General features: G+C 34.3%; 1 pseudogene; it reads left to right on the forward strand.

The window, feature by feature from the left end:
• The first annotated feature begins 2856 nt into the window (after positions 1-2856).
• The window catches only part of LOC129502384 (elongation factor 1-alpha 1-like), a 52317-nt pseudogene continuing 30756 nt past the window's right edge, over positions 2857-24417 (forward strand).

Raw genomic sequence — 24417 nt, forward strand, 5'->3', positions numbered from 1 at the left:
AGTGGACATACTAAACAGAAAAGCAATTTCTCCCATATGAAGACTTTGCTATTTTAGTCATAAATAGCCTGACTAAAATTATACCACATATTAGGGAAATGAAGAGTGAATTAGTGAAAATGTTTGGTTTTAATATTTCATTTTTCCACCATTATTATCATTTATTTATTTGTAAAGTGATGACAGGTACTTGGCTTAATCAAGCTATTAGAAGAGACAGAGTTCCTGCCCTAACAATTTCCTACGAAAGTGCACAAATTCAGGAAGTAAGATATAGTTTGGTTTATATAGGAGTGAGTCTTTTTCTTTCCTTCCAGAAGTGTGACATTCATTGCTAATTTTTTTTATTTCTTTTTACTTAAGGTAGGGGGTAATTGATGCCCCTCCTGAAAAAGACTAATAAATCATTGTTAGCAGAAATCCAATATTATAAAGGAAAGAAACTTGATTTGATTATTATACAATTATAGAAAGGATTACAATATTGGGTGTGCCTAATTCATATATACTCATTTGATGTTACTAGACAATGATGTCAACAAAACATCTTAAGATATATTTATTTATTTTACGGAGGTCGTGGGGAGGAGTGCACATGGAGGTAGGGGCAGAGGGAGAGAATCTTCAAGCAGACTTCCTACTGAGTACAGAGCTTGACACAGGGCCCAGTCCCAAGACCCATGAGATCATGACCTGAGCTGAAACAAAGAGTAAGACATATAATCAACTGAGCCACCCAGGCGCCCCTCAACATCCTCTGATCAAGAATAGCAAATGGAAAAAAGAAAAGAAAGAGCGGTTTAAAAATAAACCCAAATTTTGCCACATAAATAAAAATATAGAAGCCACAACTCTCAGCCTGATAATCTGTCCATGAATTATGTTCTTTTAAAGACCAAAAGGAACTACTGTGTTACCAATAATTTTTCATTATGTCATTTATGGAGGAAAAAAAAGAGAGATATAGCTTTTTCCTGGCCTTTCCCAAAAAGTCCTTTGACAAACAACATGAGATATACTGTTATCATTCCTGTGGAAAATTGAATGAATACCCTGAAATTGTGCTTTTGAATTTGCTTCCAATTAGTAGTGATTGATTGTATGCATATTTGATAAATCGGTTTTGGGTTAGAGACAAAATAAACATTGATGCTTCAAAACCAAAGCACAGATGGGAAATAAAGCCAGAAAAGACCGCTTCCAAACCTTTCGTATAGCACTTGAATTATGTTTTAAAAGATTTTTATCATCCTGCTTCCAAAGTTTTGCATTTTCCTTTTCTTTTTACAGTTTACAGGAAAGGTTACCTGTCTTTTCAGTTATGGAGTCTAAGAAAAATCTCAGAAAATTCTTATGCAAAGATGTTCCATTTTGGTCTACTGCATTTTTCTTTGGCAAACTTTTGCAGATCGTCAGCATTACAAAGTATGACAGTCTCCAAAGCATTGGCTGCCAGCAGGACAACAGGAAATACCCACCACAATAAAAAAGTTTATAGTGTTTAAAAAAGTATTTTCCAGGAGCAGAAAAACTGATCTTCTCAACAGGCACATTTAAAACACTTGACGGTTAGAAAAACTATGCTCCAATTTTTCTCATAATTATTTCAAACAGCTCTAGTTTAAAGATATTCCATACATTCAAGGAAAATCAGAAAACAGTTATGGTAAACCACATGACTTTGTTTCTTCTGAGGATGAAAGCATTTCAGAGTGAAAGACCAGAAAAGCTGATGACTAAAAATAAATTTACATACATATTTCTTTGATAAAGTAGAGCTTTTGTATTTTAAACTACTCCTGTGTGCGGTCTCACCATTAAAATATCATCATTATTTTTTTTCTTATCCTCTCCAGGGTATATTTAAGATAACCTGATTGCAGGTGTACATTGAAAAACTCTATTTTTTATTTCCTCTTATTTTCAAACTTATAGACATCTACAAGATGAATTTGAACAGCCAGATAAATAAAAGTATTCTTTTAAGTAAGTTTAATAGTTACATCCAATAGAAAGTAGGATCTGCCAGGAAGAGAGGTCCTTAATCTGTTTCCCAGCCAAAGGAAAACATCATCAGTAAAAAGTATTCCCAGACCAGTAAGAACAAAGTTCTTCATTCACAAAGCTAAAGACGCCAAGGACAACCAGAATGTTTATTGAAATCCAAGGAATAGCTTTGATTGCAAAATGTTCAATCTCTCTAAGTGGAACTAAAATGTACTTTGTGGATAGTTGCAATTTGTTGAAATCAGGAAGAAATGCATATACTCATTATCCTTTCATGAAATTTCTTTGTATACCTCCATGTTTACTTTAATTTTAGAGTAGTCTATGTTCTATATATCAAACTCCTGTTTTTGTGTTGTTTTTATTCATAAAATCACATCCTTTGGCAAACCACTTCAGAAACATATCACATTAAAACTCTAATCCAACACTTGTTTCATTTTGTTAAAATTTTCTTGTTTTAAAACACTTGTTTTAAAATCACTTGTTTCTAAAACCCACTTAATGGATATTAAGGTATATATTTTCTCACACACACATAAAAAATGTCAGAGAACACCTGGCACAGTATGCTCAAGTGAGCAAATAAACTTTAACTCTATCAGTTACATGAGATACACAGAGTCCAAAGACAATCAGAATCTCTTGAGAGGCTTAAATGCCTTTTAAAGACCCTGGGATTTGTCCAATTCAATAGCATTGCTGAGGCTTTTGTGTTTTTTGTTTGTGGATCAGAGTGTTGGAAAACTGTTGAGTAGGAGATTGTATGACCAGGTCTAACTTCAGCAAGGTCATATGATAAGAAAGTGATGAATGGGCAGAGGAGCAAAAAGTCTAGAATTGTAGACCATGGTTAAAAAAATTACTTTTACCACAATACCCAAGTTAAAAACTGCTGAAATCCTGAAATCAGGAAGATGGAAATTGATGAGGTATTGTGATTTCTTGGAGATAGAGTATAAAGCAAAGGATTTGAGAAGGATTTTAACTCAGGGATTTGGAGGAGGTGTTAAACTAATAATTGATGTAGGAAATGTGGGAAGACAAACTGGTATAGAGAAAATTTATAAATTCTGAGCAATACATTTAAGTCAATATGACCAGTAGTAATTATCTGTTGGAAAAAAAAAAAAAACATAATGCAGCTTGGAAGTTGTTACCACCTTTTTGTTACTTCCTCCACAATGAGAGAAAAAGCTATTACAATGGGCACAAAGTGGCAAAGTCATGATATCTTGGAGATTTTTAGTCGCAGACATTTGAAAACAGAGTTATGCAGAAAGCCTAATGCACTCTTGTGGATATACCGTTTGGAGATATTTTTGTAAGATTAAATATATGTATTCTTTCTCTTTGAAGGAGCCAATTATAAATCATATATTTCAGTTTAGCATACAGAAAGTCAAAGTTTTATGACAAAATATTAAGAGGTAGAGAACATTCAAAATGAGACAGAAAGGGCCAAAACAATAGTCACTATTAAGGGTGACAGCCGATAGGACAGAGTCAGTTATTTGTATTTTGTTGCATAGAACAACTGACTAAATTAGTGCTTTATATTCTTATGCCATTGTATCCCAGAACGTCTTGTTAGCTAGTCTTAAAAATGTCCAGTTCTAGTACAACTGAACTAGAAAAAAATGAATCAATATTACTTTATGTTGGTTGGTACGAGGGCAAGTTAGAATCAATCTTTGGATGTACGTTAAAGTGCTTGGCTTACAGTCACCTATTAGTTATTTATTAGCTATGACATGTATAACCAAGATCGAAAACTCTGAATCCATTATTGCCACAGATTTCCCACTCTAGACACTCAAGAAAGACACATGCAGATCAGACAAGACCAAAAAAAAAAATGCATTAGAGCTCCTCAATTAGCCCTTTCTGATCACCTGAGATAGTACATGTGTGAACTGCAACAGCTCCTTTTTCATAAACTATGAGCCTAGGTCTCCGGTATCCTTTTCCCACAGGTTCCCCTCCACCTCTTGTTTAGCCTCTCAAGTTTGAAGCCAATCTGCTTAAAGAAAAATTGATTTAAGAAGAGTCCAAAGAACTGACTTCAAAAAATAAACTTCTTGAAGAAATCCCAAGATTTTGGCAAATGGATATGAAAATCTGTAACTTCTCTTAATGGCTGAAAACTAACTCTCAACTAACTCTTCACCCTGCCAAGTTGTTCCTTGACACATCCCAGCATCATAAAATAATAATACCCTTAGCTCTGACTTTGAATACTTGTACTTCAATTTTACAAATTGGGATAGGGTTTGAAGAGGCAGGTGACAAGCTTCCTACTGTAATTGCAATATGCTTCTGTTGACATTCATTCAATTTATTTTATAAATTGAAACTTTTTAACAAATTGATGAGCAACCTGGGAAAGTCACTTTACTATGAATTTTAACATCATTGATAGAACTCAGGAGATTATCATAAATATTCAAACCATTGGAAAGGGCACTGATGACTCAAGACACCTGGTCTGTGTTTCTACCCTTTTTTAAAGTGACAGGATATTTTCTGAAGCTCTAGTATGCCATATGTATATAACCCATGCCTCCTTTGGAATTTTATCTCAACTTTACAATCACTGGACCTCAAACTCCTACAAAGTTCTCATTTTGAAGATGTTTCTAAAGAATTCTCATAGACTTCATAAAAAAGACTGATGATATATTACTTTGATATTTTCCCTCATTTCTGGGTCCCCCATTGTTCTACCATTCAGACACTGTCATCACACACTGAGAAGTACACTGTCTCCTGCCTTTACCTGTCATCTCCCATGATTTTCTACCAGGAACTATCTTCATCCAATTATCTTTGCTTTCTAGCAGGTATCACCATCTCCTGTTGAACACCACTGCTAATCCTACTAATCCTGCTAATCTTGAGAAGCCCTTATGATAGGATGTCCTGGGGCAAAGTGATCAATTACCCTCTCAATCGGTTCTTCAGATGCTCTTCAAAGTGGTCCTAAGGCCTCTATCTTGTTGTCTAGTAACTACAAAAGTGTCGGTGAAATCACCATTTTAATCCCATGCAAATATTTTATAGTTGCCTCTCTTCCTTTCTCATAACTCTCTAACGATATGAGTGTCTAGGGTACTGGGGCAAAACACTAGTCTGAGTGAAGCCCACCTAGCCCAGCAGCATCTGTCTATTACAATAATGAATGCTTTATGGCAAGTTCAAGCTTATCTACCTAACATTGTAACTTGTTCCTTCTTAACTTCTTAAGCCAACAGACTTCTGATGCGACATAGGTTTATCTGAATGACAATATTAAACAAGTATCAAGTTAAGGTTCATTATATGTAAAGCAAAGCAATTGGATATGATGAGCCTAAGGGTTTATGTAAACATGGCTCTCTACAGTCATCTGCTCCTGTACTCTTGTAGCCAGTAATGCCTTTATACCATTCACATTTAGCTTAGACTTATTTCTTAAAAAAAACAAAACAAAACACATGATCCGGGTGACTGGTTGGTTCCCTCAGTTAATCTGCCATTGACTCAGGTCATGATCTCAGTGTTCTGGGTTGAGTTCTGCATCGCATGGAGCTCCATGCTCAGCAAGAAGTCTGCTTCTCCTTCCCCCTGCTCTTGTGCTCTCACGCTATCTCTCCCCCCGCCCTCTCTCTCTCTCTCCCCTTCATAGATAGATAGATAGATAGATAGATAGATAGATAGATAGATAAAATCTTTAAAAATATATATTTGAATTTTATGAAATTTTATTTGGGACTATTTCATATTTTGAAGTCTCAAAAGGACCTCTGCAGCAAGATTATATTCTGTGCTTATTGTGTATCTATATGTTGAAAGAAGTACTCTTTCAAACACAAAGTAGCACTCATTTCCATTTCTTTTTTTTATGATTTTATTTATTTATTCATAATAGAGGCAGAGACATAGGCAGAGGGAGAAGCAGGCTCCCTGCGGGATGCCTGATGCAGGACTCAATCCCAGGACCCCGGGATCACTACCTGAGCCACAGGCAATCACTCAACCACTGAGCCACCCAAGTGCCCTAGTTTCCATTTCAAAGTGGTGAATTCATCTAAAAGTAGAATCATCTCTGGAAATATATCATTTACCATAAAAGAATACTCATCCACAGAAATTTCTTCTAATGAGTTTGCTTTTCTTTTATTTCAGAAATATAATTTAAAAAAAGTTTTAATTAAAAATATTAAATAAATCATTATTTCACCAAAATTAAAATGTGTTGTTTCATTCAACTGACTCAAATTAAAATAGGTAAAAGGATAAGCTTATTTTCAGCTATTATGGTGACATTCTTAGTCAGGTGCATATAATAAAGTCAATTCTTCAAACTTTTGTTCTTCTTTTTAAGAACATAAAACTCAAAAAAAAGGAAGATATAAATGTTGTATTTCACCTTTTCTGAAAGCATATTTGATTTCATTAATATATATGCATAAGCTAACATATCTCAGAATAGTTGTAGTGATAGTACAGTTAAAGTGAGTCGACTTGGGAGTATAGAATGGGCAGGAATGAGACCTATTTGGTGCATTCAGTTAGGATCTCTAGTCAATGGTCCTAAAAGTTTTTGATTCATGAAAATATAATTAAAGCTATGTTTTCCATAGAAACACACACAAACTTTGACTATATATTTTTAAAATTCTCACCAACTTTCTATCCATGAAACAAAAAAAACTCAGTTTCAAATTTAAGAAAAACTTAGAGCATGCCAACTTTGGTGGAACAACCAAGCTCCAAGTGCTCTGAGGTTGACCAGGTGGGCAAACTAGCATTTTGGTAGAATAATACAATAGAATGACTAGAGATTTTTCTACCTAAATCAGCAACATCTAGGAACCCACTCAATGAAATTATTATTATTATTATTATTATTATTATTATTAAACTAACTATGTGTCAGCTGCCATCCAAAGTACTTTATATGTGCCAAAAAATTAATCCTCACAACTCTATTGGGAAGATACCATTTTGGTTACCACTCTAAAGATATGGTGGTATACAGATGAGGAAACTAAGGTTTTAAAAAAATGTAACTCTCCAATTCATCCAATGTTTAACTGATAGATCCTGAATTTAAATCCAGTTAGCCCTGGTACTGACTGAAGGCTTTAACTATCATGATATATTATCCTACTATGTGCTTCCCAATACAAAATGTCCCAGCAAGAGCAGGTAACATGGGAAAATACAGGGGAATGATTGAACGACAGTAGGTTACTCTGTCCTCATCTGAAAGACCCACAGCCCTGAGAACAGATAGGAGGCTTTATATCAGTCACAAGTGAGGGGAATTGTCACCTAGGAGACAGAGTTAGTAGCTACGTGGTTTTGGATATTAGGGAACAAGAGAGATGCTTAATTAGTAGAAGCGGTGTAGATGGAAGGTATTAGATCTCTGAACAGAAGAGCAGTTTTGTTAAAAGAAATGACAAAGCAAATAAAAAATATATATAGTATTATTTCCCTAAAGTGCACAATTTTCTTCTTCCTAAAATTAGCCTTGGGCTAGTCACTAATCCCAATTTTTAATTCAGAGAGGTATACAAGCTGAAAACCACAGTTGTGAACCTTTAAGTAGAAATATTTGTCAAGACAGAATCATATGGGCACTATTAACTGAAGTTTTTCTCCTGACTATATAATTGTTCATAGGAGAGCCTGTTTCATTCAAATAATTGCTTAAGGGAAGCAATTGAAAGAATGGCTGTTAAATCTAGGAGTAGTGAACTAGGAAATGTTGATTCTCATTTGCCAACTTTGAGCAATAAAGCTAAGTTATTGTTACATATATATATATATATATATTCACTTTTTTTTAAGATTTTATTTATTTACTCATGAGAGACACAGAGAGAGGGGCAGAGACATATAAGTAGAGACAAAAGCAGGCTCCCTTCTGGGAGCCTGATGTGGGACTTTATCACAGGACTCTAGGATCACGACCTGAGCTGAAGGCAGACACTCAACCACTGAGCCACCCAGGTGCCTCTATATATTCACTTCTTAGAGAACAAATCTTTGTGTCTAGAATCTTTTACTGTTACCTATATATATTCACTTCTTAGAGAACAAATTGTTATGTCTAGAATCTGTTGAATATCACAACTGACTATTTTCTCAGTACCCATTGAAAATGTAGAAGGGATGTAGATCTGTTATTATTTTAGAAGGCGAGGCTCATATTCAAATATTACTGTCCCTAAGTAATACATGGTATATAAATGTAATATAAGACAGTAAACTGTCCAGAGACTATACCATAATGCTCAGATAAAATCAATCTTCTTAAAAAATTTATTTTATATCTGTAAAGAGGAATATATTTTCATGGGCATTCAATGGAAAGAAAAGGAAGAATAGAAGTTCTGGTGTTGGCAACCAATACAATTGAGACATTTGTTCCAATTATTGGTAACTTGAAAATCGGATTTAATTAAAACACTATTCTGAGGGGAAATATGTCTGTTGGAACAAATAAGTGAAAAAAAAAAAGACTGTAGTCATGTGCAAAAAAATGTAATACTCCACAATGAACAAAATCAGAGAGTATTAAATGTCGATGTTAAAGCCAAAGACAAAGACAGAAATGAATTTTCTTTAATCAGAAAAAAAGTCATGTTATTTTCTTATAACTAAATAAACTCGAATGCTCGGCTAAAATCAATTAAATTTAAAGTGGAAATAATATAAGAAGGAATAATAGCTTTAATCTGAAATAAAGAATTTCAAAATATCCTTCCATATTGACATATCATTTGCTTTTTGTTATAGTTGGAGCTGAAAAATAACTGGCAAACAATGCATTTATTTATTCATTATATAAAGAAATACATAATTAGATATGTTAAAGGGACTATACTAGGCACTAGAGATAAAATAATGGGAAAGACTGCACCCCATCTGCAAGATTATGGCTTAAAAGAGCATTTCTAAGCCTGTGCTCTAAATAGACCTAATTCTGAGAAAAATTAATGACAAATATTTTGAGAATATAGTGTTCCATAATCAAATAAATTTGGAATTATTGCTCTTATTCCCCTCTTGAGGTGTATTTTCTGATATGTGAATTAGCATCTTTAGGAGTTAGTTTTAAAAATCAAAAATAAGAATACTCAAAATGATCCTTAGAAGTCCCCTAAATCTTCTATGGGATACAACGTATATGGCCAAATTTATAACTCGTGTTGGAGAAAAATGTGTAGTCTAACTCTATTTCATTGTTTTCTTGGTAGAGGATCACATGAAATGTTTGGCTTGAATTTAGAAACCAAATTGTGTTGAAAATATGTATCTTTAAACATTAGTTTCATATGCAACATGGCCAGATGCTCTCATGAAAAATGAGTAGCAATTTAAACCAGTTCAGCCAAAAGCAAAATCCTATCTTCTACCTCAATTTTATTCTGGATAAATAGAGAGGAACAGTAGACAAAATCACTTACAATATTTATGTCTTTTTTCCTTATATTTGCTGCTATGGTTGTTGTTTTACTTTCTTGTTTATCTACTTTAAATGGCTGAAGTCTTGCAAGTTGCATGTTTTAATGAGATTTCCTTTTCATGAGAACTCTTTCTGTTTGCTAATCATGTTTTAAGATCTTACTTGACCGTGGAATTCATGTATGTGTGTAGCACTTATTAATTATTCTTAGAGATGGTGACCCACAGAACTCACTTACTCAAATGAACAAAACCAGTGTATTTAGTGAGCAGCATGAATTTGCTGAAAAACCGTGGGAGAAAAAGAAAAGCTGGTGATACTAGGCTTTAGATTTATTCCTAACTATAAATAATTTTAATACTCTTTGTGTTAAAGTCACAATTGACTGATACAAATGTAGCCGACTGATTTTGACAAAGGCATAAAGGCAATTCAACATAGAAAAAATTATCTTTACCATAAATGGTGCTAGAATAATGGAACAATCACTTGAGAGGGTAGAACTTCAACATACACCTTCTACAAAAAATTAACTCATAAAGGATTATAAACCTAAATATAAAATGTAGAACTCCTTAATTTTAGAATGAAACATGGAAGAAAAATCTCCAGTAACTTAGCATTGGCAATGAGTTTTAGAAATAACATTAAATGTGTGATCCATAAAAGACAAAAAGTGATAAAACAGTACATTATAAAAATGTAACACTTTTGGTCTTTAAAAGCTACTGTTAAGAAAATGAAAAGATAATGCACAGACTGGGAGAAAATATTTACAACTCATATATTCTATAAAAGAGTTTCTTATCCAGAGTAAATGTAAAAATAACACTTAAAACTCAACATCAAGAACACAAACAATATATTTTATAAAGAAGATATCAAGATCCAAAAGATCTTTTACCAAAAAATATGGAGATAGTAAAAAAACATATGAAAAGATACCCAATATTAGATAAATGTCAGTAATTATTAAGACTATGAAGATGGAATACTACCTACCTATTAAAATCATTAAAAATTTTTAAGTGACAATATATCCTACTGATACAAAACAATAAAAATTCTCATTCATCAATGGTGGAAATGCAAAATGGCAGAGCCATTTTGGAAACAGTAAAGCAATATATCATAAAATTAAACATACAGTTATTGTGTGACTCAGCCATGAAATTCCTTGTATTTATTCAAATAAACCAAAATTTTATGTTCAAACAAAAGCCTATTTTATTTATAATTGTCAAAAACAGTTTGTTTTTCCATTACCTTGCTTTACATTTTCTTGGTTGTTTCCAAACTGTGGTACCTCCATACCTTAGAATAATATTCAGCAATAAAAAGAAAAATTACTTACTCATGCAAGAGCATGAATGAATCTTGAATGCATTTTGGTAAAAGAAAGGTCCCTGGACATTAGCTAATGAATGATTGGTACAAAAAAATGAAAGCCAGGGCAACCCGGGTGGCTCAGCGGTTTAGCACTGCCTTCGGCCCAGGGTGTGATCCTGGAGACTAGGGATCGAGTCCCACGTCGGGCTCCCCGCATGGAGCCTGCTTCTCCCCCTGCCTGTGTCTGTGCCTCTCTCTCTCTCTCTCTCTGTCTCTCTCTCTCTGTGTGTCTCTCATGAATAAATAAATAAAATCTGAAAAAAAAAAAAAAAAAAGAAAGCCAGGGTTCCATGACATGAATTGGGACAACCATGGAAGCAAAATTTTCACTCTGGAGCTCCCTAAGGGATTAGTCTGTGGCTAGGACTTTGCCCAAAATCTTGTTCTTGCTAGGATTTGCCCCCTTCTTTTTCCTGCTTCCTTTTGTTCATTTCTAGATTTGCTCCTGAGAGTTCTTCTTTAATAAATCATACACATACAAATCCTAGTCTCATTATCTGTTTCCAAGACAGTAAAATGAACTGAATTTAGAGGCTCCCTTTAAAAGTTCCTTACTGGGGGATCCCTGGAGGCTTAGCAGTTTAGCGCCTGCCTTTGGCCCAGGATGTGATGTTAGAGTTCTGGAATCAAGTCCCTGCATCAAGTCTTGCATCAGGCTCCCTGCATGGAGACTGCTTCTCCCTCTGCCTGCGTCTCTGCCTCTGTCTCTCTCTGTGTCTCTCATGAATAAATAAATAAAATCTTTAAATAAATAAATAAATAAATATTCCTTACTGTTTTACTTATTGAAATTTAAGTCCACAGAGCATTTGTTGTTTGTTGCTCATAAGTATAGTATAACAATAAACAGGCTTTATCTAATTATTTTAGCAAATTTTTTGAAAAAATGTAACTTAAAGGTTATTATTAAATACAGACAAAAAGTAATTTTTAAGTTTTAAAACAACTAAATCTGTTCCTTAAATTGATAATTCCATCATGTAATTAACTATCCTTCAAACTTGAAAATGGGAAAAAAAATTATGAAGTTTTTGCAATTCTTTGATAAAAACTCTTAGATTCCAAAGCAGAAGATATCCTTTCTGATCTGCATGCAGGATAATGAGGTCCTAAACAACAATGGAAAATACGTGAAACTTAGGCAAGAAGCACTGAAAATAAGAGTAAATATGCCCAACCTGTCCACTTAGTTTTATTTTCCCTAATATTGCTTTATATGATCATGTATAATTTATATTTATTTTAATACTTATCAGCTCATATTTATTTAAATTACAAAATAATTTGTATATGTAAATTGGTTTGATAAATATTCAGGTAGTTTTATTATGGGATAGAATGTAATAAGATATAAAATATTCTAGACAATGTGATGAAAACTATGACATTTAGTTAATAAACAAACTAGTGAAAACTACTGTTTGATGACATAGATTAAACAATATTAACAAACCTCTGCAAATAATCATTGGTGTGAAATGGAAGCACATTGTTTCTTCATGGGGAAAAAAATATGGATCTAGTGTTTGAACTGAGATTGTGATTCTGTATGTCTTGTGTGGAGCTGTTGTGTCTACATTCATACCAAGTACCATTGCTGATTTTTGTGCATTCTACTGGTGAAAATCTAAACACATCTGTGCTGCCAATTTAATTCTTCAGTTAAGATCATTGTCATACTAAGTAAAAAAAATCCTTATAGTTCTCTGCATGAATTGAGAAAACGTTGCTCCTTAGTACATTTGGAAGAGATGAAATCATGACATTATTTTCAACCTAAAAATGCAGAACCCTAAAAATGCAGTTACTGCAAATTTTGAGTGACTAACATGCTCTCCTTTCTATTTTATAAAAACTATCTGGTTGTACTGCAATTGGTTTAAATTATGGTATCTTAGGGCCTTAAACCATAATTGCTACCGTTAGAACATAATTTAGCAATATCATGATATTAAAATTCAATATTTTTACAGGTACAATAAAGTTAGTATGCTTGATTTAATAATTTATACAATCAGAATAATTTCATTTATGTTAAGAGTGCTATACACTTCATTATAGTATATTGTGTTCAAAGTACTGATTTATGACTTCTGAGAGGTTTATCCAAATTAATGTGAAATTTGCATTGGGTCATTAATGTTTTTCTCTGTTACTTGGTAACCAAAAAAAAAAAAGTTTTAATATTGCACATCATAAATCATTCACTTTCTAATAAAAAAAAAAAAACCCTCCAAACTTTTTGTGGCTCCAAATTACAGCAGTTGTGATCTTCATGAGATTTGAGTGTCAGTGGAGAGAGCTAAATGCAAAACAAAGCCAAGGCTAGCCAGGAAACAAGTGTGAGATTTCCAGGCAGATTTTTAAGAGGTATTTTGTTTCCCAGGGGAAGAAAAGTGTGTCAGTCGGAAATGGGACGCTTTCAGGGATTAAGAGTAAAAAGAAACTAGTCAGAGAACTCCTACAAGAGTGAAAAAGGATAGAGAATAAATGATTATTAGTAACACAACATAAAGTTCTTTGCTGTTCTGTTTTGCTTGGCTCCCCACTCTTCCTATCCAGGAATGTCTCCAGCTGGGCTGCCTTCGCTCTATTTACTAAAATAAAACAGTTGTTCAATGAAATTATGCCAATACCCTGGGGGTTGGAGTGGGGGATATTCATTATAACTGTATCTGCCCAGTACAAGGTACTATGAGGACTGCAATTCATGATTTAATCTTTAGAATGGTCTCTGTAGCCTATGGTGAGATGGAATTTCAACAGCTGAAACCCTCTTTCTCAAAATAAACCAACCAATCCATGAACCAAAGTTTTCCCTATTGTATTCCCCTTGAGGTGCAATTATCACAAAGTTCAGTTTTAGTCCTTGGTTAAAGAGTGAAATTGAAAAAAAAAAAAAAAGGAATTGGATCTTGTTAGCAATCAAGAAGTAGATTTGAGGGATGCCTGGGTGGCTCAGTGGTTGAGCGTTTGCCTTTGGCTCGGGGCATGACCCCGGAGGCCCGGGATTGAGTCCTGTATCGGGCCCCCTGGGTGAGCTGCTTTTCTGCCTCTCTCTGTGTGTCTTTCATGAATAAATAAATAAAATCTTAAAAAAAAATAAAAGAAAAGGAAGTAGAGTTGAAGAGAAGCTCCAGCGTAGCATGGATCCCATTGATGATGTGATAATTAGTTTCAGGTGTCAATTTGAAAAGACAATAGTACCGGTTATTTAATTAAACACTAATCTAAGTGTGATGTGGCTGTGAAAGTATTTTGTGGCTGTGGTTAATTAACATCTGCAATCAGTTCATTTTAAGTTAAGATTACCCTCAATAACATGGGTGGACCTCAAACAATCAGTTGAAGGTCTTAAGAGCCAAAAGCTGAATTTTTCAAGAGGAGAAATTCAGCCTCAATGCTACAGTATCAAAAACCGGCTGAGTTTCCAATTTCCTGATGGGCCCTATAAATTTTAGGCTCACTAACCGCCACAATCATGTGAACCAATTTTTTTAAATCTCTCTTTTTCTCTATCTCTGTATATGTATGTGTATATGTACATACATACATATGTGTGCAATCTGCTATTGGTTACGTTTCTCTGGAAAACCATGACCAATGTAAGTAGCTACTTAAAATGTCAAATAATTATATATTATAACCAGAAAAAAGTAAATGAGTAAAAAGAAATCACTAAACATCCTCTTTCTTAATTCCATAAGTAAAAATTTATAAGCACTATATATACAAATAACAGCAAAACAGACATAACGTGGGCAGAAAACCTGTGTACTAGTCTCCACACACAAGCACTTATGTGAGTGTGCTGACTATGCACATCTACACATCCAAGTTGCTTTTTTATAACTAGACTCTACTTAATGTTAGAGGTCATTGTGAGCTCTCTGAACCCATTTTAATGCCATTGAGTATTTTGGTCAATATAAGGAATAGAGTTGAGAAGGTTCAACAACTGACACATTTTGAAAGGACTCGAGAGAATGATAATATTGAAGAGATGATGAGAGAGCTGTGGCAAAGATGTACAAACAGGTTTTCCATGTAACTTTGACAGTAATGAATGGTACAGAATACTAGTTCTAGGTAAAGAATGCTCAGTACATTCAAAGGAATAGAGAAGTCAGAGAAGCCTGGGAACATTTGGAATTACTGAATGTCATAAAAGCAAGATGACAGAATAAAGAACACACAGAGTATATCATCATTGAACTGTTTTATTTTCACTTTCCAAAAGCCATTAGCTTTTATCTTTACATTTAAACAATAATCTCAGTCTTGAAAGGCACCTAGTGAAGTCATGTTTTCTAGTACTGGGATTTCAGATAAATTTTCACCTAGACATAATCTCTTTATTTTATTCTGTGTATAAAGAGCAAAAGGCATTCACATGTTTCTTCAGTTCCTTCTGTCTGTGTTTCATATTTTCATCTTGTCTAGATTATATTTCAATTGTTTTCATAGTGAATTCAGTGGATTCCTGTGCATCTTTGAGAAATATTCAGGGTTCCATAAGGTCAAAACTATTTTCATCACAATACTAAGATGTTATTGCTCCCCCCCACCCCCACTGGTTGCACTGATGGTAGAAAAGGAACTGCATGGAAAAAGCATGAATTGAAATTGTTTTACTAAACTATAGGAGTCCTTTCATTTTTTAAAATATTTTATTTATTCATGAGAGACACAGAGAGGTAGAGACATAGGCAGAGGGAGAAGCAGGGTCTCTGTGGGGAGCCCAATGTGGGACTCGGGATCACCACCAGAGCCGAAGGCAGACATTCAACCACTGAGCCACCCAGGTGCCCTGGAGTCTTTTTATTTTATTTTTTTTAACTTCCACACTCACATGGAAAAAAAAAATGCTTTACTTAAGAAAGTCCTTATGAAGCAGTAGAACATTAATTATACTAAATCTCTATCCCTGCCTATGTGCTTTTTAAATTTTTTTTTGTGATGAAATGGAAAATACACGTAAAGTGTTTCTGTCATGTACTGAAATATGAGTTGCCTTGAGGAAAAGCACAGGTGCCATTGAGTTGCTACCTGAACTAGCTGCTTCTTTTGTAATGGTAAATCATTCTTACATGAAAGAATGACCAGCAATCAATGGTTATTCAGACTAGGGTATTTGGCTGCCTTTTCTCACAAAAGAAGACAGCAAATCTGTCATGTTAAGGAAAGCAAGTGACAGAATTTATGGCTATTGGTAGAATTTGATCTTTTAAATGAAATAGAGTTTCGAAAAACATATCTGCCACTCTGAAACTTGCCAATGCTTAAAGAATTTTCTGGTAACATTAGTAGTGATGTCAACAAAAGTAATTTTCCACATTCTATAGTAAATTGTGAGAACATTGGAAGATATGCATAACAATGCACCTTTGCTTTCCAAATGATCAGTGATGATGTAAACAAATCAACCAAGGGCAAATAACACATGAGTATAACAAGAAAGACCAAAAGATTTAACATAATACTCCTTCTATATGATACAAGATTCTACTATAACTTGTTAGTATATCAAATAAAAAATATTCACACTTACCTGAAATGGTAATATATCAATATTTCTCACTTGAATGTCATTGAATAATGACATTCAATGACATTCAAGTACTCCTTCAATCTTTTCTCAACAATATAAGTCTCTTTCAACTACATTTTTCTACATTAACTTCAACCAGCACAACATATAGTCACATACCAAATGTAGACACAGATATTACTAGCCAGATATCTTCTAAAAGCCAAACATTAAAGAAATTTGAAAAAAAAAAACAAAATAATTCCAATGTGTTTACTATTTGTTTGTATTTTCCCAAATAGGCATGGTACAAAAATATTATTTAGGTTACCGTATCATAGGTTTGTTATGTCGCTTTAAATGAATTAAGAAGTATATTTAAAACTACTGTTTTAATATGTAATGTGGTTAATATCAGTAGATATACCAAAGGAAAAAAAAAAGCTCTTCAAAGCAGTAAAAATTAACTGTATTAAAGCTCCATCTCTCTGTATATGTGTTTTTAAAATGCTGTGTGATGAAATGAAAAGCACATATAAAGCACTTCTGTTATGTGCTTAGCAATAATTTTTAGGCTCTAACTGGATCCTGAGACCAATAAGTTTAAAAATATCCCACGATAGATCATTTTTTCAAAGGACATATATTTGTGCTGGTTTCCATTTTAGCGTCAGTATTTATGTATAGGAAACCCTTGCTATCCAAATGCTACCTGGTTAAATTTTAGTAAATTCCAAAATCCCTTACTACCTAACTTCTTCCTATTTCTTACCTAAAATTAGAACATCAGATATATTTGGATGACACAATTGTCTTTACTCTCCATACTCAGTCTTCAAATCTTTGCTATCTGAAAGAAAGGGAAAAAAATGGATTTGGTGATGAATAGTAGTTGTGTCTTAAAACATTGCCTTCCCTATTATCTTTTCACTATTTTAGGATCATGGTCATCTATAGTTTTGTCTGCCCAGGAAACTCAAGTTCTCTAGGAACATTGCTTTGCAATTCAGTTCTATTGGGAGGCCTGTTTAGAATGAGTATCTGTGTTCATACACAACAATGACCTTCCTGAGATCCCTGGGTGGTACAGCAGTTTGGCGCCTGCCTTTGGCCTGGGGCACCATCCTGGAGACCTGGGATCAAGTCCCACATTGGGCTCCCTACATGCAGCCTGTGTCTCTGCCTCTCTCTCTCTCTCTCTCTTTCTCTCTCTCTCTCTGTGTCTATCATGAATAAATAAATAAAATCTTAAAAAAAAAAAAAAAACAACGACCTTCCTTTGGCATTTTTGATTAGGCTGCACCAGTCATCTGCTGTCAGATGAATTAGTAAGCCCATTTGTTGTTTTATTTGGACAAAATTTTCTCAACTGGTTTGATGCCCTTAAAAAAAAAGGAAGCTATTAACTCTAGAGATGCCAGTTGTGTGTGATTTATCACTGAGGGAATTGGAAGTCAAACAAGTCAGTCAGAAGAGTGAAGCAGATGCTCACAGAGCAAGAAAGCAGGAATGAGAAATGGAAAAAACAAACAAACCCTGTTTCTCCTACTTTTTTGTTTGTTTCTGGTCTTATTTTTAAGAGATTCTTTTTCTTAAGAGATTACCTATGTCTTTATGATAGACAGTAGAAATCAAATTGTCATAATTAATTAACTGCCAAAATTATCAGTTGTACCCTCTGGTCTGATTGTTACTTCAAAGTACATCTTCTACTTAGGGATCTTTGCAGAGAGAGTACCTTTAAATGTGTGATGTGAAAATAATTTTTGACAGGAGCCTCAGGTTCTCTCCCTTCTGATTTTCTTGTTTTCTGTTCCCATTCCTGACAGTTACTTCTCACAGGTTCCTCTTTGTTCATATTCTCATTCTCCAAGGTTCTGTCCTTGGCTTTGTTTATTTTTAGCATATATGATTTTCCCTATTACCTTTCAGCTGCACCTATGATTTTAATTTCTACTGTGCACTGGTAATTCCCAAATGTGCATGTCCCACTCGGACTTCTCTTCTGAGACAGAGATTAATTTAATTCACTGCTTACTGAACGTATCCTATTGTTGCCATGTAAAAAGTCACAGAATTGGCAAACTCAACATTGAATTTGACTGTTTCTCCCCAAGACCAACTCTTTCGTTTCTACCCAGTGACCCGCTTCTCTACCTGCCTATTCACTGAAGAGAAAAACAATTGAAAACCTCCTTGCTATTAACAATATCTCTCTGTAAAACTTCATCTACCCCATATTTTTGTTTCCAAACAACTGTTAATTCTGTTTCATAAACATATTCTGGATAACCTTCTCTCCAACTCCACAGATTTTCATTATTTCTTACCTGGACAATCAAATGGAGACTAAATGATCTCCCTGAGTTTAGTTTCCTACTTCTCTACTCCATTTTTTTTTTTCTATAGATGCCAAACTTATCTCAAACCAAATCAGATCACATCACCTCCTTGATTAATTTCTCCAGTGGTCTAGCATCACTACTATACACAGATAGTTCAATCTAATGTTGTAGCCTCTAAAATAGCTTTTTTAAAATTATTCAAGTATAATAGCTTTCTTCACTATTCAAGTATCATTTATTATTCAAGTATAATTCAAAATATTTTTAAAAAATTGAAAATAACAAAACCATTGTATAAGGTAGTCACAGTGTAGCTTATATGCATATCGCCCCATCTCACCCTTTCCAGAGGCAAGGTCAAGTTATCACAGTCAAAATGTCAAGTCTGAAATAGCAACCTAAACCAAAACCAAGCCAGATTGTTCTATCCAGAAGAACCCCAAGTATCTTCTGCAACAGAATTTCTGTGTAAGTCAGCTCCAGACCCAGGAACAGTATGTAGTATATTCAAGTGTTATATTAGTTTCAGGTGTATGATATAAGGATTCAACAATTCTATAAATTTTTCAGTGCTCCTCAAGATAAGTGTACTCTTATTTACCTTTATCTAGTTCACCCCTTCCCCCCAATGACTGCCTCTCTGGCAACCACCGGTTTGTTCTTTGTATTTGAGTTTGTTTATCTTTTCTTCTTCTTCTTCTTCTTCTTCTTCTTCTTCTTCTTCTTCTTCTTCTTCTTCTTCTTCTTCTTCTTCATCTGTTTTGCTTCTTAAATTCCACATATGAGTGAAATCACATATTATTGTCTCTCCCTGACTGACTTATTTCACTTAGTATTAAACCCTGTAGGTACATCCATGTTGTTGTAAATGGCAGGATTTCCCTCTTTTTTATTTTTATTTCTTTAATTTTTAAAAAAATATTTTATTCATTTATTCATAAGAGACACAGAGAGAGAGGCAGAGACATAGACAGAATGAGAAGCAGGTTCTCTGCAAGGAGCCTGATGGAGGACTTGATCCCAGGACCCTGGGATCACTCCCTGAGCCGAAGGCAGACGCTCAACCACTGAGCCACCCAGGCATCCCGTTTCCCTCTTTTTTAATTCTGAGTAATATTCCATTGTAGATATACCATATCCTATGGCCTTGATGTTGCAGTCTTTCATCAGAGCAAATTTTCAAAGCTGATTTATCAGATGCAGTCCACTGAATTGATCATAAGAAAAGTAAAACAAACAAAAAATAGTTAAGTACAGAAAAAGCAAAAGCAAACCATATACAGATAAGATTTTATGTCTGCTACGCACACACACTATAGCATGTATATGTTCAAGTGTATACATGCTTGTACTGGAAGCTGTATACTGTCATAATGGCTAGAAAATACTGGCTAAATAGATAACACTGGTCTGAAGTAGTGAGAGTTGTCTTCTTGTTCTGGAATCATAATTCTGCCAACTGTGACACAGAGCAGCATTTATTGGTGTGATCTGCCTTTGCTGTCAGCCAGGTCACAGGCCTTATAACTAATATAATGGATACTGCTGACTACATATTGCTCCTTCAATAAACCTCCAGTTTAGGGAAAAATAAATAAATAAAAAAAACCTCCATGGCATTCTTAAGATTTGTAAAGAAATCTTAACATATCTCCACACAAAAGACTCCCACCACTGAGCTATATTGAAAACTCTGCAAGAGGAGTGTCAATTGCCCTATTCCCAACACGTATCACAGCCACCTGTCATACATCAGAAGATCAATATATCTTGTAATATAAATAAGTGGATAAATGAATTGAAACAGTACATTCCTGAAGGACTTGAAAGGTTTCTAAACCACTTTCTATGGCAACTACACTCTTGATCCTTTGTCAAAAATAAAAGATACATTGAAACAAATGTCTCTAACACCAAATTATCCTTTAGGTTTTTTTGTTTTGTTTTTTACTGTTGCTTTTTTGGCTTGGATAGCAGCAGTGTACTTACTGAGATGATATTAAATTTCTAGTATTGCAAAAGCAAATACTAGAAGTATTTTGCAACTTTGCAAAGCAAACTTATAGGATGCAGAACAAGGTATTTCAAGAAACTAGGGTAATCTCACTATATACAGACATAAAACTTAGGAGAACACAGAGAAAGAACAACAGAAGAAATGAGGCTTAACAACTGTGGTCCAGGGGATCCCTGAGTGGCTCGGTGGTTTAACGCCTGCCTTTGGCCCAGGGCATCATCCTGGAGTCCTGGGAGCAAGACCCACATCGGGCTCCCTGCAAGAGCTTGCTTCTCCCTCTGTCTGTGTGTCTCTCTTTCTTTCTCTGTGTGTCTCTCATGAATAAATAAATAAATAAAATCTTTAAAAAAAAAAGGGGGTCCTTAGAGAGTTCTTTTGTTGTTTATTTGTTTGCTGGTTGTTTGGTTTTAAATCACAGACTTTTAAAATCAGATTTTCACCCAGGGAAACTCTGAGTCATTAGGCTGGTGGTGGAACTTCAGAATAGGTATTTTTTAAAAATGATAGATCTGAAGTGCAATGAAGTTTGGGCAATATTACTTTCTAAGAATATTTTTAACTAAAAAATACATTTATAAATTTATTTCATTTTTAAATATTTTCATCTCTAAAATGTATCAATTTTCCTACAATACAGTATCACCTCTAACAAGTCACTAGATAATGGATGGTTATTGCTTTGATCATGGAAGTCCTTAGTAGGCTTTGTGATGGTAACATCAAATACCATTTTTGCCAGATTTTCCACTAGTGTGCTTTTCCCTTGTTGACATATTTCTTCTGTGTGACAATAGTTTGTTCCAAGTGGCTATGATTTCTTCATTATAACTTGCATGGCCACTCTGGATCTTGCTAAGAAACTTCTGTGTAAATTTTTTTCCATTTGAATAATCTGGTTTTAGCATCCCATGCAATATAATTTTACAATCAACTTAGATCTTACTGAATTACTATTCCTTACTTTACTTATGTATTAAAGGGGGAAAAAAAGACAGGCAAAAGACTTTTTAGACTTTTAGACGAGATATTCCAAAGTATCTCAAAGACAAAAACATATTTTCTTTATTGATATCTATCCCTTATTTTTCTTGGTTAAGTATCAAGGCATTTTCTTCAGGATGAAGCATTAACTGTTAAATCTAGAAAACAAAATTTTAAATATTTTTGGAGTAATGGTAATATGAATTATAGTTAGTTATTTTAAAAAAGTATTTGCCACTTTCTTACTTCAATGGCACTGCCCACGTCCCTTCAAAATGATTGATTTCCCTGAATAAGATAAGCTATTTCAGAATACTATGAATTTGCTTGGGATTAACTTTTACATTTTGAGCTGAATTTAATTAGTGGGACTGGCCATGAGGAGTCTGGTATCTTGCATGCTATCTCTATTCCCTCTGCAAGGTGAACTTTTCCTTAGCACTTAGAACAATGCAGTGGCTACCTAACAAAACTGTCAGGAACTTCAAGACTTAGCACTATTTCAACCATGTGATTGGAGGTTTTCTCATCATATGTCATGCACAAAGTTCTTTCTTTTTTGTTTCCTTTAGTTGTGAGAATACTAAAAGAATATTCTTCAGGCATTCACTATCCCCATTGCTTAATAAGAAAAATGCAGAGAGATGATATTACACACAATTCCTCAATATATCCATAAGTCTTTAGCCCAGCCCCAATCCAAAAAACCTAGATATGTTGAGTTAATTCCTTTACTTCCCTATCAGCTTGAAAATATTTTTTTATTCATCTGCCATAGGCCTAAATTCAACATGGGCCTTCTTTCCCCTGACTCTTCATGCCCACGTCTTATTGTTGGTAATCAAAAGAGGTAAGCAAAGATCCATTCAAAAAGTAGTTTCTTCCTCAAGTCTGAGAGGATGGACTAACATTTCATTTACTATGCTTTTTGGTAAGCATTGTATTTGTATTTAAATATTCCATTGCCCCCTAGAATATTACTTACAAACTCAACATTGTAGCCCTGGATTCGTCCCCAAATCTTCAGTTCTCCAGAAAGTGACCAAGTAGAAGAGGCATTAAAATGAAATCTTAAACCTTAAATTAACGTATGTTATATGAATTTTATACTTGCTATTCCATAGGTTGTAGGAAAAGGCAATTAGCCAAATGCTAACCTTTAACCTAAAAATGAAGGGACCAGAGTGACTGCCATATATGTCAGGTCACATTCTACATTTTTGGATGAATCCTATTTCCTAAAACAGTTCTTAATAACATAATATACCAAAGTGAAAATTATTTCAACATGTGGATCAACATAACTGCAAAACCTAACAATTCTGAGACCTATACTGAGACATTCGAGTTGTCCAGATGAGATTGGTATGTGTTCAATAATTTGTATATTTGAGTCCTGGAACCAAGACTGAATATATTAGAGTTAGTTTGGTTCCTTCAATATTTCCTTCTGATACTTCTACCACTTGCCATTTTCATCAGTTTGTGAAATTGCCCTAGGTGAAAAACACTCTTCCTGTTCAATCAGTTTTTCCTCTGAGTTTAAGAGACTCATTCTTTATATAATCATTCCTGGCCCCTAATTACATGATCCAAACATGTGAACCACTTCCATTCTCCCAGTAATGATAAATATTTTAACCTGTATTACCTGCATTTAGATGCCATTATTGTTATCTAATGGTCCATCACAGTAACTCAAAACAAGGGCTCCATTCATTTTTAAAAGAAATCACAATCTATATTATAATAAAAACTTTACATATTTATGTAATTTATTATCACTTTTCATATTGACACTTTGTATATAGAGTAATTTATATTGAACCAATAACTTGGCATTTGAGACATTGAACTGCTTATGCTGTGTTTGTGGAGTTTTGCTCCAATAAATAGTCCTTGCACATAAGTGACTCTGAGACATGACTTCCTAAGTGATGTAACTGATTAAGCCGGGATCTATATCTTCATTATTCCCCATAAACACCATTTGGGATTTTCTTTTAATTTTCCTCTTCTTTTCCTGTTAATACAGATATCCCCATTTGCAAAGCAACATTTAAAAAATGGCCCAAAATTGTGTTGTCCAGTGCATAGCAGTGGTGTTGGAAAGGAAATGAAGGGAAGACAGATAGGAAAGCCTTCCCAGTTACTCATGATCATTCCCCCGCCCAAATTCTCCCTCAATGTAAATTTCTCTTTCTTTTCTTTCTTTCTTTCTTTCTTTCTTTCTTTCTTTCTTTCTTTCTTTCTTTCTTTCTTTCTTTCTTTCTTCTTTCTTTCTTTCTTTCTTTTTTTTCTTTTTCTTCCAGAGAGAGTGCCCATAAATGCATGGGGTGGGGAGGGGGCAGAGGGAAAGAGGGAGAGAGAATCTAAAGCAGGCTCATGCCCAGCACAGAGCCCAACTGACTGAGCCACCCAGGTGCCCCTCAATGTAAGCATCTAAATTTCCTTGACTATGTCTACTATTCTACTTCTGTCTGCACACCTGAGTCAAGAAATCATCCCTGGTCAAACATAATAAGGAAAGTACAAGAGGAACGGGTTGACTAATCTTTGGCTTCTCAAGATTAAGATTTTAAAAAGAAAGATGTTAAACTGTGAACTGTGGCTAAAGATTTGTCCTGGACTACATTCTATTTTCAGAGTCTTTATTAAGTAATAACAATTTTCCTTCACTTAAAAT

This window comes from Nyctereutes procyonoides, unplaced genomic scaffold (genome assembly GCF_905146905.1).
Source record: "Nyctereutes procyonoides isolate TBG_1078 unplaced genomic scaffold, NYPRO_anot_genome, whole genome shotgun sequence".
Classification (NCBI taxonomy): Eukaryota; Metazoa; Chordata; class Mammalia; order Carnivora; family Canidae; genus Nyctereutes; species Nyctereutes procyonoides.